Source organism: Pelodiscus sinensis, chromosome 3 (assembly GCF_052426305.1).
Source record: "Pelodiscus sinensis isolate ZL-2025 chromosome 3, ASM5242630v1, whole genome shotgun sequence".
Lineage (NCBI taxonomy): Eukaryota > Metazoa > Chordata > Testudines > Trionychidae > Pelodiscus > Pelodiscus sinensis.
In genome coordinates this window covers 80,499,739-80,516,252 of record NC_143054.1, presented here as the reverse complement: position 1 = coordinate 80,516,252, position 16,514 = coordinate 80,499,739, and the positions used below count along the sequence as shown (strand labels likewise).

The 16,514-nt window shown below is 50.3% G+C and overlaps 1 protein-coding gene across 5 annotated transcripts in view; it reads left to right on the top strand.

Annotated features, from left to right (window-relative positions):
• WASF1 (WASP family member 1) overlaps positions 1–16,514 on the top strand; it is a 192,436-nt gene that overhangs the window by 94,805 nt on the left and 81,117 nt on the right. The window lies entirely within an intron of this gene.

Genomic DNA, 16,514 nt, shown 5'->3' with positions numbered 1-16,514 from the left:
TTATGAGTCAAGAAACACTAACCCTAAGACTATTTTCCAGGTTTACCAGTGATGTTGTCCTTCTTACCAAATAGTTTGGGATTTCATACTATGGGAAAGTTTGCCATTATCTCTCTTGTGGGCATGTAGTACATATTGTATCTCCCTGGTCTGTCACTCTCAGGACCTGACTGATTCTGAACTGGAGAATCTGCCAGACCAAGGGAAGCCAGTGGCGGCCCTTCTGCTACTGATGGCCATGAAGCTCTGCTCCAGTGACAGCAAAGGGGCCAGCATTGACCAAGTAGGGACAGGGTAGGGGCTTGGAAAAAGAGGTAGGGTGGCTGCAGAGCCCTGCAGGGCTGTGCTCCTGGCCTCCAAGCATCCCCCCTGTCCCTGCTCCTCCTCCACTCTCCCTGAGCATGAGCACTACAAATGAACTATTTGCAGCACTCTGGAAGCTATGGGAGGGCAGGGGAGGAGTTGCTGAGTCCAGGACCCAGCTTTTCCCTGTGAGTGCTTGACTCCAGCCCAGGAGCACCCCCAGGAATGTCAGACCACAGATATTGCGGGACTATGGAAGTCTGGATTATAGCGATCCAACCTGTAGGGGTATGTCCGAATCGGGTGGATCCGTCTGACTTCGGTACCAACACTATCGGGCTTCGCCATTCGCTTCACGACTCTTGGATCACCCCCCACTCCAACATCGCCTGGAGCTCCTCTTTCACCACGCTCCATAGCTTGTGCGGTAACGGTTGCAGGTGGTCGCGCACCACCTTACCCGGTTCGGTTATAATGTCGTGGCATATCCCCTGGGCTCGTCCCGGCCGGTTGGTCAACACCCCCTGGAATTGTTGTAGTGTGTGTTTCACCTGTTCCCACTGGGTCTCAGAAAGCGTCTCCTCGATCCTGGCCTGAACTACGGCTATTTCCAGCTCTCCCCAGGGCCCGAATTCGATGTCTGCGGGTCGGGAGTCGATCAGGAGGGCTTCCTGGGGGTTCCACTTTTTTAGCAGATTTACGTGATAAATCTGCGTTTCCTTCCGGTTGCTATTTATTAAGACTTCGTAGTCCACTGGGCCTACCTGCCTCACCACTTTGAAAGGTCCCTGCCATTGGGCCAGTAATTTTGATTCCCCCGTTGGGAGTAATAGTAACACACGGTCACCCGGCGCGAATGTCCTGGCCTGTGCCTTACGGTTATAATGGGCCCGCAGCCCCTCTTGGGCTTTCAGGAGGTTCTTTCGTAACTTCTCTACATACTGCGCCACACCCAGAGCTGGGGTTGCTTGATCCTCCCACCCCTCTCTTACCAGGTTGAGGATCCCCCGGGGTTGTCGCCCGTACAGTAGCTCAAAGGGGGAAAACCCGAGTGACACTTGGGGTACCTCTCGGACCGTGAACATCAAGGCGGGCAACAGCTTATCCCAGTCCCGGGGATCGTCTGCGACGAACTTACATAGCATCCCTTTTAGTGTCCGGTTGAAACGTTCCACGAGCCTGTCCGTTTGGGGATGGTAAACGGATGTTCGGAGTTTCCGCACCTGGAGGAGTCTACATAATTCAGTCATTACTTTGGATGTTAGATTAGTCCCTTGGTCAGTTAGCAACTCTTTTGGTAACCCCACTCGGGAAAATACCCTTACCAGCTCCTCCACTATCGCGGTGGCCGTAGCCTTCCTCAGGGGGACCGCTTCGGGGTACCTGGTTGCGTAATCAATGATGACCAAAATATATGCATGCCCCCAGCTCGACTTCTCTAGCGGTCCCACCAAATCCAACGCGATGCGTTCGAATGGGGTTCCCACGATGGGGAGAGGGATGAGGGATGCGGGGGGTACCTTGGATGTGGATGTTTGTTGGCACTGGGGACAAGAGGCACAGAAGTCTTTGACGTCTTGGTAGACCCCCAGCCAATAAAATTGCTGAAGGATTCGTTGCTGCGATTTTTCAGTTCTCAGGTGGCCCGCCCAGGCGTGGTCGTGGGCTAACTCCATTACTTTCCACCTGTATGGTCGGGGTACGATCAGCTGCCGCCTTTCTTCCCCTCCTGCTTCCCCGGGAGTGACGCGGAACAGGCGGTCCTGGTGTACCTCAAAGCGGGGCCCTGGGATCTTCTGCCCTCCCCTTTCCTCCGCCGCCCTTATCTGTGCCCACGCGTTGCGGAGGGTCGGATCTTCCCGCTGTAGAGACACGAAGTCCCCCTCATCTAATCCTAGGCGGGGTATCGTTACCTGTGTGTCTGGCTGGGGTCCGGTCCCAGCCGGTGGTCCCGCCACCTCTTCTCCGTGGGCCACTAGGACCTGCCCGTCTTGCATTTCCCCCTTCGGGTTCCCCGGCGCTCACCCCCAGTCACTCAGTAAACGGCCTAGCCCTGGCCAGTCCCTTCCTAGTAGCGCGGGGTAGGCCAGTTTGGGCGCGATTGCCACCTCACAGGTTCCTTTCACCTGCCCGTCGTCGATCACCGCCCGCGTCGTGGGGTAGGAGTGAATGTCCCCATGGACGCTCCTCATGTATACTCGGGGGCCCCGGGGTTTACGGGGCTTAAGGACGTCGGCCCTTATCATTGTTTGGCCGCATCCTGAGTCTAACACCGCTTTCACCCACTGTCCGTCCACCCATATCCCATGTGTTGTTTGCACATGGTCCCATTTACCCCCCTTTACCTTCCCTGCAGGCCCTTGTCCGAATGTGCAGTCCATGAGAGGGCAGTCCTTTTTGTAGTGCCCTTCCTGGCCGCACTGGTAACACGCCCCTCTGGTTCTGGTTTCGGGCCTTGGGTTCCTTTCTGGCTCGTGGTGCGGTCTCTCTGTGCTGGACATCGGCCCCTCCGGGCAGCTCCACCGAGGGGCTAGTCTCCTTTCCGGGCCTAGGCTTAAGGAGGTCCTGCGGCCGTGGTCGGGCTGGGATTTCGTTCCAGCTCGCGGTGGTGGAGGCCCCCCCGGGTGTCTCTCGCCGCATTCTTGGGCCGGGCCCCTTCAGACCCCTCAGCAGTGAGGAAACGCTCCATTAGGGTTATGGCTTCTTCCAGCGTCTCGGGGAGGTGCTGCCACACTCACCGCTGACCCTCGGCTGGGAGAATTTTTACATATTGTTCCAGTATCACCGTCTCGGCCACTTGTACCCCGGATTTGTTTTCGGGTTCGAGCCACCTCATCCCGACTTCTTTAACCCGCTGGGCCACGACCCTGGGGCATTCCCGCGGTTTGTAGCAGGCCTCCCGGAATCTTTGGCGGTATGTCTCTGGCGAGACTCCGAGCTGATCCAGGATGGCCTCTTTCACTTTGTAGTAACATAGGGCCTCTCGGGCTGCCATTCCCCGGTAGGCTAGCTGCGCCGGCCCGGACAGATAGGGGGCTAGGAGGGTCGCCCAGTACTCCTGCGGCCATTTGGCGGCCATGGCCGCCCGTTCAAATGTCACGAGGAAGGCTTCGGGGTCGTCCTTCGGCCCCAGTTTGGCCAGCTGAATTGGCAGCTGCATACCCACCATACCCTCCTCGTTCCCCATCCCGGTGGGTCCACTGCCCATGGCGTCCGTACCCGTCGGGGCCTCTCGCAGCCCTTGGACCATTCGTCCCTGCTGTTCCTGAAACTTATCCAGGATTTGCTGCAATGCTTGGGTTTGCTGTTGCTGCATTTGCTTCTGGTTTTCCACCAGCCACTCGAGGATTTTGTTCACCTCCATGTTTCTGCTCAGGGAATTAGCAGTTTGTTAGTGTGATTGGGCCAAGACCTTTTTTTTTTTTTTTCCGAAGTCTCTCACCGAGGCACCCTACGCCCCTTACCTCAGGGGCGGGGTCATACCCACATTCTCCACCACGTGTAACTGATTAGTCTCTCGCACACCACCCAAGTCCGGGAGGTGACGATACGGTCCCCTCGTATCGCAGGGCCCCTGGGCAGCCTTTTGTCGTAGCTGCCAAGATCGGTCGCAAGGCGGTCGGACGGGGAGACCGGGGAGGGGACTTGGGCCCTCCCTCTCTCTGAGTCCCAGCCCAGGGCCCTAAGGCAGAGGAAGCTCTCCCTTGCCAATGGAGGGGGTTGAGACCCCTTAACCCTCCATTCACGGGGTCCACGGCCCTGCCCTGGGCCTTCTCTCCCTGGTCCGAACTAGTTCACCCCCCACCGCGGGGAGAGACTCACCGCACGCTGCCTCCTCTGAGCCACAGCAGGGGTTTTTGGCTCCTCCGTCTTCCCTCTCCCCGCCTGTCCCTCTCGGCCCTTTTGAAAGGGCCGCCATTCAGCGTCTCCTGCTGGCTCCGCCCCCGGCCGCGTCATCTGGCTCCCCGGGAATCCCGGGGTGACGTCACGGGGGACGTCATCGAGGCGCGCCGGGCCACGGCCCCACCATCATGGCCGCGCCCGCTGTGGTTGGAGCAGCCCCAGGCTCCCCTGCGGTTCCCCCGCCGCTCCTGACAGTGTGGGGCAGCGTGGCGAGGCTGGCTGCCCCGTCCCAGGGGGATAGCCATGTTAGTCTGTAACTGAAATAACTTTAAAAACAATGAATTGTCCAGCAACACCTTGGAGATTAACAAAAAATTTAGATGGTATCATGAGCTTTTGTGGGCACAATCCATTTCTTCAGATGATAATTATTTTTAATCTCTTCCTCCCTAGACTGGATTTTAAATGATAATTTAGAGGTGCAAGAGCCTCTATTTATTTATCAATCCTGTTAACTATCTGATATCAGAGGTTTAATTCAGTTTCAGGTAAAGGCCCAGACATCCAGATGTTATCAGATTTAACTAAGTTACTTGAGATGCATTTGAGAACTTTTAAAAGCCACAGGCTTAAAAAATACAAAACCAAAAATCTGAAAATTAATATTCTGACATACATTTGTTCTGTGTTAGTGAGGAATGGCAGACTCAATTATTAGCTTGGCTGTTTCTTGTAATTCATGCAGGTTCCAGAATTACTGACGTTTTTGCAGTGAACAGAGATGAATGAGCCTGAGATAATCTAACCAGAATTTTCAGTTGAAAGTTAACACACAGTTCTTAGAGTCTGAGTATTCCCTTAGGCAGGCTGCTACAGCAAGGAGCCATCAAAACTCTAAGTTTCCCTAGAATTCTTTAATTAAGTGAGCAAGGTTTGCCCTTACTTCTGCAGATCTAGTCAGGCATTAAAGTCCATAAATCTGCAGATACCGTATGCCTCTGCATTGTCTGCAGCTTCCATTTACTTTTTCAGAATCCCTTTCAACATAGCTCTTATGAGAGTGAGATCTTGCAAGCCATTTAAAAAGATTTCCTGCTGTGCATATGGTCCCCTGCCTGCATCACTTTTATTCTGAGAGCTGAAAGAAGCATGTGGCTTATTTTAAAAATTGCAGTTCCCATGCACTATTCTTTTTGGAGAGGTAGGGGACTTGGAAGCGTATTGATGCTAATGGATAGAAAGATAGAGAGTGGTTCTCTAGTGGGAGGTGGCATATTATGCAAACACCCTTATGGCCATCAGACCTGTACTTTTTCCCCAGAGTAGCCTCTGGAAACTAACTGTAAAATGTTGGCTAGTAGAAACCTCACACTATCATATTAAGACAGTGGGTGAAAAAGGGAATATGAATGAACACAGTGCCTGAGTGTTTTTATAATATTGCTACTATTATCTGCAGTGAAGAAGCCATGATGTAATCCAAACATTAGCCAGATATTCCAGATTTTTTCAAATCTTCTCAGCAGTGTTCCTTTTGTGTGAAATGGTCTACTTCAAGAATAAGTATTACCTGCTATTGCTGCTGCTGCAGTTCCAGCTTAGTGGCTGTGCCTGGTATGCTTAGCATTCTCAGAAACTGTGCTAAAAGTAAGAACCTCCTCACCTTGTCCTCAGGCTCAAAGCTAATAAACAGTCTGCTATTAGACTGTGTTGTGTAATCATTTGTTGTTTATCCACATTGCAATGCTAAAATATACAACTTTTCTCTCTGGCTGCCTGGCAGGATGCCTTCCTTTGATCAATATGAAATAATTTTGAGGTACAGCAATAATGGAAAAGAATTTTCTCCCAAATAGGGAACAGCATGGCTCAATAAGCTGTGATAGCCTTTTAGAAGACAATATCCTGTATACTAACCTATGCCTGCAAATCCTGGACAATAGATGCTGCAGCTTTTCAGTTAATAGATCAGGTTGTGAATAATTATATGGGTAGTAACACTTGCCTGCCTTATTGGAAAATCTTGTATAAGGAAACTTGTCTTTTCCATGTCACATATGGAGTTCTTGCCTGGTTACTTTCCATACTGTTGGTAAAATAGTAGCAGTGCCAGTGGTTGATATCGGTGTATGCTTTGAACTTGTTACAGTTCCACAGCAAAGCAGGAATAATTCTTCCCTAGTTGCTTTTTTTTGCCTTTAAGTTCCAGCTCTGTTAGGGTATGACTACACAGCAAAGTTATTTCAAAATAACAGCCGTTTATTTTGAAATAACTTTACTAGGGTCTACACAGCCAAACTGCTATTTTGAAATTAATTTGAAATAGTGCAGTGCTTATTTTGAATTTGGTAAACCTCATTCCACGAAGAATAACGCCAAATTCGAAATAGCTATTTTGAAATAAATGCTGTGTAGACACTTATATCGAAATAGGGGGCCTCCAGACCTTCCCAGGGTGCCCTGGTGGCCACTCCAGCCTCAACCAAGAACTCTCCTCTCCCTTCCCCCTCCCCGGAGCCCTTAAAGAGGTTGACTCTGGCCACAGTGCCTGTGCCAGCTCCACGCCTGCCAGCCCAGAGCCAGCAGTCACTGCCCCATACCCAGTGGCCCCAAAACATGAGCCAGCAAGCCACTGGCAGCCACCCCTCCACCACTGCCCAGGAGCAGTCTGCCAGCTCCCAGGAGCCTGCCAGGGCCCGGAGAAGGCAGACGCCTCCCTGATCCAGGGTGGAGATCATGGACCTTATTCAGGTTGGGAGGGGATGTCCCTAACATCTATGATCTCCGCACTAGATGGAGGAATGCAGCTGTCTATGGTAGGATAGCTGCCAGCCTGGCCACCAAAGGCCACGTGCGAACCCAGGAACATGAAAATCAAGTTGGTCCGGCGAGATCTCCAACCCTGAGTCCTGAGCTTCCCCTCCCCCTTGTTCCCCTTGCTTCCCCCTTCCAACTCCCTCCTCCCAGGTTTCCCCCTCCCCTCTCCCACCCTCTCTTCTCCCCTCTCCTACCTCCTTTCCCCTCCCCCCGTTTCATTCCCCTCCCCCCGTTTTGTTAAATAAAGAGAGTTTGTGTTCACGAAAATACATGTATTTTATTTGACATCAGGAATGGGGGTTAGGGAGAGGTAAGTGGAAGGACATGACGGAGGAATGAGGCACAAGCCCCCAGTGGGGCAGACCAGGGAGGCTCTTAGTGCTCCTCAGGGTGGAAGCTCTCCCACAGGGCCTCCTGGATACTGACAGCCCCCCAGTGGACCTCCCGGATGGCAGCCTGCAGAAAGTGCAGCCAGGCTCGCAGCAATGCGTCCAAGAGAAGCACCAGAGTGCCCAGGGGCAGCTCTGGCTCCATGTTGCAGAGTGCTGTGGTATCCCGAGTGAGGACAACCAGAGCATGCAGAAACAAAATGCTTTGCTGTCCCTCATTGAGGTAGGCAAGCAAACAGGGAAAGCTGAGAGCCGGCTGTCCAGGAGGGGTCCCTTTAAGCACAGGCCTCAGATAGCCTCAGGCAGCAGCCACACAAAGTAACTCCTGACCTGATGCCCTGCTGGACCTGGTTCCGGCCAGCCTTAAATGCGATTCAGCGTCCACTCAGTGTGGACATGCTATTTCGAAATAGCAAAATGCTATTTTGAAATGCATTTTGTGTGTAGATGCGTTATTTCAAAATAACTGTGGTGTAGACATACCCTTATTCTGTTCTCTGAAGAAACTTTTGTCAATATTTAATTAGGATGGTGGTACTGAAGATCCTTTATTTCATCATAGCTGTTGCATCAGATTATCTACCTTTTTGCTTCACTGATTTACTTACATGACAGTTCAGTACACATAAAAGTGACTCAAACATCAGGCAGTGTCAATGCAATTTCCCTGCATACATTTGGTTCATTTAGTATGGTGTTCTGTCTCTGACAGTGACCAATACTACCTGTTTAAGAGAAAGATCCAAGGTACCTCTCACAAGATAATCTCCTCTTAATCCCTTAGTTGATGGTTGGCTTTTCCTCCTGGAGCATGAGTTTATATTCCTTTTGGAGAAGTTTGGATTTGCTTTGTTTTTGTTTAATTTTTGCTGTTATAATTAAACAGAAGCTGTAGGCTTGATACAGGATTTACTAGGGGAATTTCTGTGGCCTATGTTATGCTGGAGATCAGACTAGATCAGTGGTGGGCAACCTGCAGCCTCTGAGCCACACACGGCTCATCAAGGTAAACTGGTGTCAGACCATGAGACTGGTTGTTTACTTTGCATCCACAGATATGTTCACCTGCTGCTCTCATTGGCTATGGTTTGTTGTTACTGGCCATTGGGAGCTGTGGGAAATGGTGCTGGCCTCTTTCTACAGCTCCCATTGGCTGGAAATAACAAACCATGGCCAGTAGGCCCCGTGGGTAGCTGTACCTGCAGCCACAAGATAAACAATCTGTGTGGTGGCCTGCCAGTGGCTTACCCTGATGAGCTGTGCATGATCCGTGGGTTGCAGGTTGCCAACTTGTAGACCAGATGATCTAACAATTCCTTCTGGCCTTAACATCTATGACTCTCTTAATTCTGGATGTACTTGTTTTCCATGTAAATGTTCAGTACTTTTTTGAATCCTCCTGAACTCTAAGATCATGGATTGTGAAAACATAGAAGAGTAGTAATTTTGTGTGTGTGAAATGGGGAAAAGCAGTACTAAACTTGTTCTCACACAGTATTTCTGAAAATTAATACTTTGGGCTCTTTTTTGGTCCTTTTCCTGGATGGTAGTGGTAAGGACAAACTGAAAATATGTGCTTCTTTGACTAGTATCAGAGCAGCAATACCATGGCATTCTCCACCACTGCTACTATTGTGTGTCTCTTGATCACTGTTGAGAGCCTCTGTTCACCACATTATTGTAGTTATTCATCTCACTTTCTGTTTTATTTTTCAATACTGATGAACTTCTGGAAACTTACAGAAAGCTTTACTATTCTAACAGTCCTCAGTGCCTGCTAGAGCTATCATTCATTGCATTTGTCAGGATTGTTTTCTTTGTAGGCTATACTAGTTAGAGTTTCTATTGTTTGAACTGAGCCTTCTACTTTCTTCCCTGATATTTTCTTTCCATTCATTGTTTAAGTTATAGTTTCACATTTTACAGAACAAGGAAGTTGATCTTTTATATCTTCCACTTCAGCACGTTCAGTGGGGCAGGTAGATATTTCACTTTCAGCTTGGATTTTTTGTTGTATTAAGGAAGTGGGAATTATAAACTGTCGATGATTTATTTTTAAATTGGCTGTTGGTGACTCAGATGGTGGTAGTTTTAGCAGTACAAAGATGTTTATTCACATTCCCTTAACCTTGACCAGCTACTATGGCAAAACATTGTTTTGGTTCCTCTAATTTTTGCAAGCTTTACTCACAGAAATACAAATTAGAAATTCTACTTGTGTTGACTAAATGCTCCTGCTGAGTTTGTAAAACCACGATGGACATGTTTTCCACTATTGCATCCCCTCGCACCTCCATGAGTCATTCAAACACAACTTCTGTGTGCACTGAGAAAATATAAACTTCTCATATTAGCTTTGCTTGTCACTCTTTCATGAAATAATAGAGTTGCCCCAACTCAGTTACTAGCTCTCTATTTGACCTCCATGCTGTGTGCACTTTCACTCTTAAGTCCACTATTTCCCACTGTCCTATACTGGGATCCCCCATTCTTCCACCATGCCAGAGGCTCTGTGTGTTCTACCCTTCCCGGTACCAGGGTCTCCCAATCTTCCCCACTGGCCCTGCATTTATACATCCCCTGTGTTAATGGGAGCCATCAACCAGTCTATAGACAACTGAAAAAGTGCTTGCAGTTGTGGATAATGTAACAGAATGGCAGGGATTCCACATGTCCCTCATTTTTTCCCTGTCCGTTTTCTGATTTTCTACCAAATCAGTACTGTTTTGGCCACTGATGCCTTGAACATTCTCCAAACTTTTGGAATTAATCAGGTGTGTTCAAAAAATTATTATGGTACATACAGACAGACAGAGAAATGCTGTTATGAGTGTAATATACTTACAGACTTGGCCAATTATGTAGTCTGACCTGTATAATACCGCTGTAAATGTTCACTCTGTAATTCCTATATCATAACCACAGCTTGGGTGAGGTATACTGTTAAGGGACAGACTGAGTAAGCCTAGGCTTCTGAAAGGTTGGAGTGTAGGAGAAGGGCAAGATGAAGGAGAACCAACAATTCTTCGTCGAGTAGTGTCCCCGAGGGTGCTCCACTCGAGGTGCTGGGTCCGTCCCGGCGCCGCAAAACGGAGAAACTTCCATAGCAGTAGCCCTGCTGGCCCACGCATGCGCTCCTGTTGCCTCGCGCCGTTTGCGCCGTTACAGCTGAGCGCGGGCCAACTTGTCAGTTTCCTTAAACCGTCCGTGGCCGCAGACAGATCTAGGATGAGCTCCCTCTCCGCCTGAGGAGAAAAGGGAGACTTTTCCTTAGAAACCTATTACGAGACAATTTAGAGTTAGGGTAGTTGTTACTAGTTGTTAATAGTATTACTAGTTAGTTCTCAGGTTTTGTTTCGTTCTAGTTTATAGTCTATTAGTAGCCTTAAAAAAAACTGTTTTATTATTATCTGATAACATGCCTGGCTTCAAGAAATGTTCCCAATGCCAGGAGGCAATGCCTGACTCAGACGGGCACTCGCGATGTGTTAAATGTTTAGGGGATGGGCACATCCCATTGAAGTGCCCTCACTGCATGAAATTGACAGCTTGCGCTCGGAGCGATAGGGAAATGCAACTGAGGGTGATTTTATTTAACAAAGCCCTTCAGTCTGATACACCGTCTCCCGCTGTCTCAGGAGCACACCTGCCTCGCTCGCTCGCGAAGGAGCTCCACAAGACCACCGGACTACCGCACCGCAGGAGCGTGCCGGACAGACCGGGTACCTCTGGCTCTTTGCCGAGGCACCCGGCAGAGAAGACGGGCAAGGGCCGTAGTGCCTCAGCCCCGGCTTTGGCAAGCGCTAAAGACCCGATGCGGGCTTCTGTTAAAGGACCGCGGGCGGAATCGGCACTGGCAGTGGCCCCAACGGCCAAGTTACAGCCAATAATGGCGGCTCTGGTGCCGGCTAATGTCACGCATGCGCAGCCACTCACGGCTCTTTCGGCGCCCATGCCCACGGTGCCGACGGCTGAGACCTTGACTCCAGTGGCGCCGCAAGCGACAGTGCCGACTCAGGCACCGCAGTCTATCATTGGCACTGTACAGCCCTCTGCGCCGCTGCCTCCTTCGGCACCAACACAGCCTTTAACTCCCGCGGCACCGCTGATTCCTTTGCAGACCAGCCAGGTGGTAGGGACCACATCAATTCAAATGGCACCGTCTTCTCCTGCTGATCACTCGGTGCTGACTGAGGCCCCATATAGGTCGAGGCACGTTCGGACGCCCTCACTCACGCCTGACCGAGCTCGGTTCTCTCCAGGACCCTGGTCACCAACTTCATTTTCCTCGAACAACCATCATTCTCCTCGTTATGTCTCCACCAGGGACCGCTACCATGCATCACCTCAGCGATCATCCTCATACTATCACTATCGTTATTGTGATGAATGATGCTATTCCTACTATTCTTGCTTTCCAATCTCGTTTTTCTGACAGATCGGTCTCACCGGACTATCCAGGCGTTCGAGATATTCACACCGGTATGATGCATCCGGAGCCTACTCCCCCAGATGCTCCCCAACTCACCATCAGAGATATGATCGTTACTATGATGACCGTTGATATTCTCGTAGATCACGATCCCCACAACCCACTCGTCCAGCATCTACACTTCGCGCGCCTTTGCCGACGATACCACCAGTGTCTGCAGAAGACGCTATCTCAGTTACTGATCAGGACGGGCATGAGAACAACTATACTCCGAATAAGGAACCGGAGTCTCCAGCCAATCATTCATCATCATCCCCGGACGATTCTGTCTTCCCTGGAGAGTTATCTCCCACGGAAGATCACAAGCAGTTTCAAGAGCTCTTTGACAGGGTTGCACAATCTCAGAACATTCAAACTACGAACATACAGCAAAAACAACACCCTTTGCTGAAAAACTTGCAGCCCTCACAAAAATCAAAACTGGCTCTGCCCTTCGATGAGGCTATCTTGGAGATTGCAAATGATATATGGCTGACTCCCGCCGCTTCCTTACCGACGAACAAGAGGGCGGACAAGAAATACTTTATAAACCAAAAGGGTATGGACTTTATGTTTACGCATCCCCAACCCAATTCCCTTGTTATGGATGCTGCCCAACAAAGATCGAAGACGGCTCAGAATAAAAACACTGCAAGTGACAAGGAGGCTAAACGCCTAGACATTTTAGGTAGAAAGTATATTCTTCGGCCACTTCAGTCCTCCGTATGTGTAACTACGCGGCTCCCCTCACGAATAATGATTTTGACAATTACTCTAAATTAGTCTCCCTCCTAGAACACCTACCAGACTCCAAGTGCCAAATCTTGAGGGCGGTAATACAGGAGGGCTACACAACGGCCAGAACAGCACTGCAAATCGCCCTGGACACGGCAGATGTAGCAGCTAGAGCCACGGCTACTGCTGTAGTCATGCGTCGTGTGTCCTGGCTGCATCAGGCAGCTGCCCCGAAAGAGTTGCTCAACAAAGTAGAAGACTTACCATTCGATCGACAGTCTCTTTTCGCCCAGGCCACGGATCAGGTGTTCCACTCGGGCAAGGACTTCCGAACGACTCTTAGAATGCTGGGGATGTATATGCCTCCGTATAAACGCAAAAGATATACGCCCTATAATAAACAGAGATCCTTCTCTTATGCAACATTCCGCCCCAAGCCATATGAACAACAGAGACCAAGGCAACGCCAGCAGAAACGAAGACAGCAACCTGGCAAGACATCCGGTCAACAACAGGGCCGGCAACAAGTTTGATGGGTCAGTCGAGGGACTGCGGACAACCCCTTTATTGGGAGCATCACAAGTAGCTTTATTCCATCATTGGCTGAGACCTTATCAACATGTCTGGTCTCTGATTTCCACTGACCAATGGGTCAACGACGTAGTTGTTTCAGGATATGCCATCCCTTTCAACTCCATCCCCCCCCACTCACCACCCTCCCTGTCCCTTTTCAGGGACCCCTCTCACGAGATTCTTCTACAGCAAGAGGTGTCCCGACTACTTACTATAGGAGCTGTGGAGAGGGTACCCATTCAGTTCCGGGGGAGAGGTTTCTACTCCCGGTACTTCCTCACCCAGAAGAAATCAGGGGATTAGAGGCCTATTCTGGACCTGCGTCGACTCAACCGCTACCTGCGGAAACAAAAATTCAAAATGGTCACGTTAGCTTCTATCATCCCGGCTCTCCACAAAGGGGATTGGTTTGCGTCCCTCGACTTACAGGACGCCTATTTCCACATAGCAATTCACCCGGCCCACAGGCGATTCCTTCGTTTTGTGGTGGGCACAGAACATTACCAATACCGCGTCTTACCCTTCGGTCTGTCAGCAGCACCACGGGTGTTTTCCAAAACCCTGGCGGTGGTAGCTGCCTACTTCTGACGCCTCAATGTTACGATCTTCCCGTATCTCGACGATTGTCTACTAAAGGCCCCTACCCGCCAAGAGGCAGCATGGGCAGTGACCACCACCACATCAGTATTCGAGACGTTGGGCCTTATAATCAATTTCGGCAAATCGTCCCTAACACCAAGTCAGGACTTGGAATTTATCGGCGCGAGACTCGATGCACTGAATGCAAGACTGTATTTACCTACAGCAAGACTCCAGTTGATCCAAGATTTGGTGCAGTCTGTCTCAATTGCTCCCAGATCCAGCATACTCACTTGTCTAAAATTGCTGGGGCACATGGCTGCCACCACATATATGGTGCCGCATGTGAGACTTCACCTATGCAGCCTCCAGCATTGGCTGTTCAAGGTGTACACGCCGGGGGCACACGCTGTGAGCAAGACAGTGTCCATTCCCGGACGCGTCAAGACTTCACTGGCATGGTGGGACAACCCCAAAAACTTGTTATCAGGTGTACTATTCCACGCACGCAGGCCCACGGTACAGATCACAATGGATGCCTCTTTGATCAGCTAGGGGGCACATCTGCAGGAACATCGAGTTCAAGGGCTCTGGACGACACAGGAGTCCCTGCAACACATAAACCTCCTCGAACTGCGGGCTGTATTCAACGCATGCAGACATTTCCTGCAGATGATCCGAGGTCTTGCAGTCCACATTCTCACCGACAATATATGCACGGTGTATTATATCAACAGACAAGGCAGGGCGCGTTCACGATCCCTTTGCGCAGAGGCCATAGGACTGTGGAACTGGGCAATCCACCACGGTATAACCCTCACCGCATCGTACCTCCCAGGCAAGGACAATACCATTGCTGACACCCTGAGCAGACACTTCCTTACTCAGCACGAGTGGGAGTTACACAACGAAGTGGTTCACGGTCTCTTCCATCTCTGGGGTTCCCGAGTATAGACCTCTTTGCCACTCATCACAACAAAAAGTGTCATCAGTATTGTTCATGGGCGGGTACCGGCAAGAATTCCCTGGGGGATGCTCTTCTGCTCAATTGGGGCTCTTACCAACTTCTCTACGCGTTTCCGCCTCGTCCTCTCATTCCAAGGGCACTGGAGAAGATAGTGACAGAGGGCGCAACAGTGATCTTCATAGCACCCTATTGGCCTCGACAGACTTGGCTGACACAATTGTCCAGAATGTCGGTCGCTCAGCCACAACGACTTCCACTGAGGCCCAACTTACTGTCTCAACGGCACGGTTCAATGCTGCATCCGAGCATTGATCACATGCATCTTACGGCATGGCTCCTAACTGGTTTCAGCCACCGGAAATGACTTGCTCTCAGGAAGTGAAACATGTACTGATGAATAGCAGACGCCATAGCACTCGCAAGGCCTACACCTACAAATGGCACCGGTTCCAAGCGTGGTGTCTGGAAAGGGATTTGGACCCTCTTTCTTTACCGGTGCAGCATACTTTGGACTACATCTTCCATCTGAAGACGGAGGGCTTAGCGAACGCTTCATTGAAAGTGCACTTGGCAGCAATCTCGGCGACCTGCGCATGCTCACAATGAAGGTGTCTTTCCTTCTAGCAATCACGTCAGCACGTCGGGTTAGTGAGTTGGCGGCTCTTTCAGCCGATCCACCATACACTTTATTTTCTGAACAAGGGGTTCTGCTTCGCGTTCATCCCCCCTTCCTGATGAAGATAAATTCTTCCTTCCATATAAACGAGCCCATAAGTCTGCCAACATTCTATTTGAAGCCCCATTCCTCGCCAGAAGACTCACGTTTACATACTCTCGATGTTAGACGGGCACTGGCCTTCTACCTGCATAGAACACGCGCCTCCAGGAAGTCTCGGTGCCTTTTTATAGCTACGGCGGAGCGCTCCAAGGGTCAACAGCTCTCCACACAGCGTATTTCCAATTTGATCACCTCCTGTATCTCATGTTGTTATGCCCTACGGCACAAATCCTTGCCAGGATGACCTCACACTCATTCCACCAGAGGCATGGCCGCATCTACTGCGTACCTTAGAGGGGTACACTTGCAGGACATATGCCGTGCAGCAACCTGGTCATCCTCTCTTACCTTTGCCAAGCATTATGCTCTTGCGAAAATATTGAGGAATGATTCAGCGGTGGCGCAAGCAGTCTTGGCCACAGCACAGAGATCATAAGTCCAAAGCATGCCAATAGTGTTGGACCACTGCTATGTACTCACCTCGAGTGGAGCACCATCGGGGACACTACTCAACAAAGAAGAGAGAGTTACTCACCCTGTGCAGTAATGTCTGTTCTTTGAGATGTGTGTCCCCGTGGGTGCTCCCCGACCCACCCTCCTCCCTGCTTCGGAGCTTCTGTTTCAGATGCTTCCGGTTGGGAGGAAACTGACAAGCCGGCCCGCACTCAGCTGTAATGGCGCGAACGGCGCGAGGCAACAGGAGCGCATGCGTGGGCTGACAGGGCTACTGCAAAGGAAGTTTCTCCATTTTGCGGCGCCGGGACGGACCCAGCACCTCAAGTGAAGCACCCACGGGGACACACATCTCGAAGAACAGACGTTACTGCACAGGGTGAGTAACTCTCTCTTACATATCAAAACAATAAAGGGGGGCAATCCAAAGTTTTAAGCACTCCATGATTTTGTCTCTATTTGAAATACTGTCAGAAAGGTAATTTTGTGTTAGCTTGGAAACTCCAGACTGAAATCAGGAAACACAAGAATGTAAAAACTTTGGGCATGATACTGACGTATCTGTTGAACAGCCCTTTGAGGCTTTGCTCATTTGGAACTGCTCAC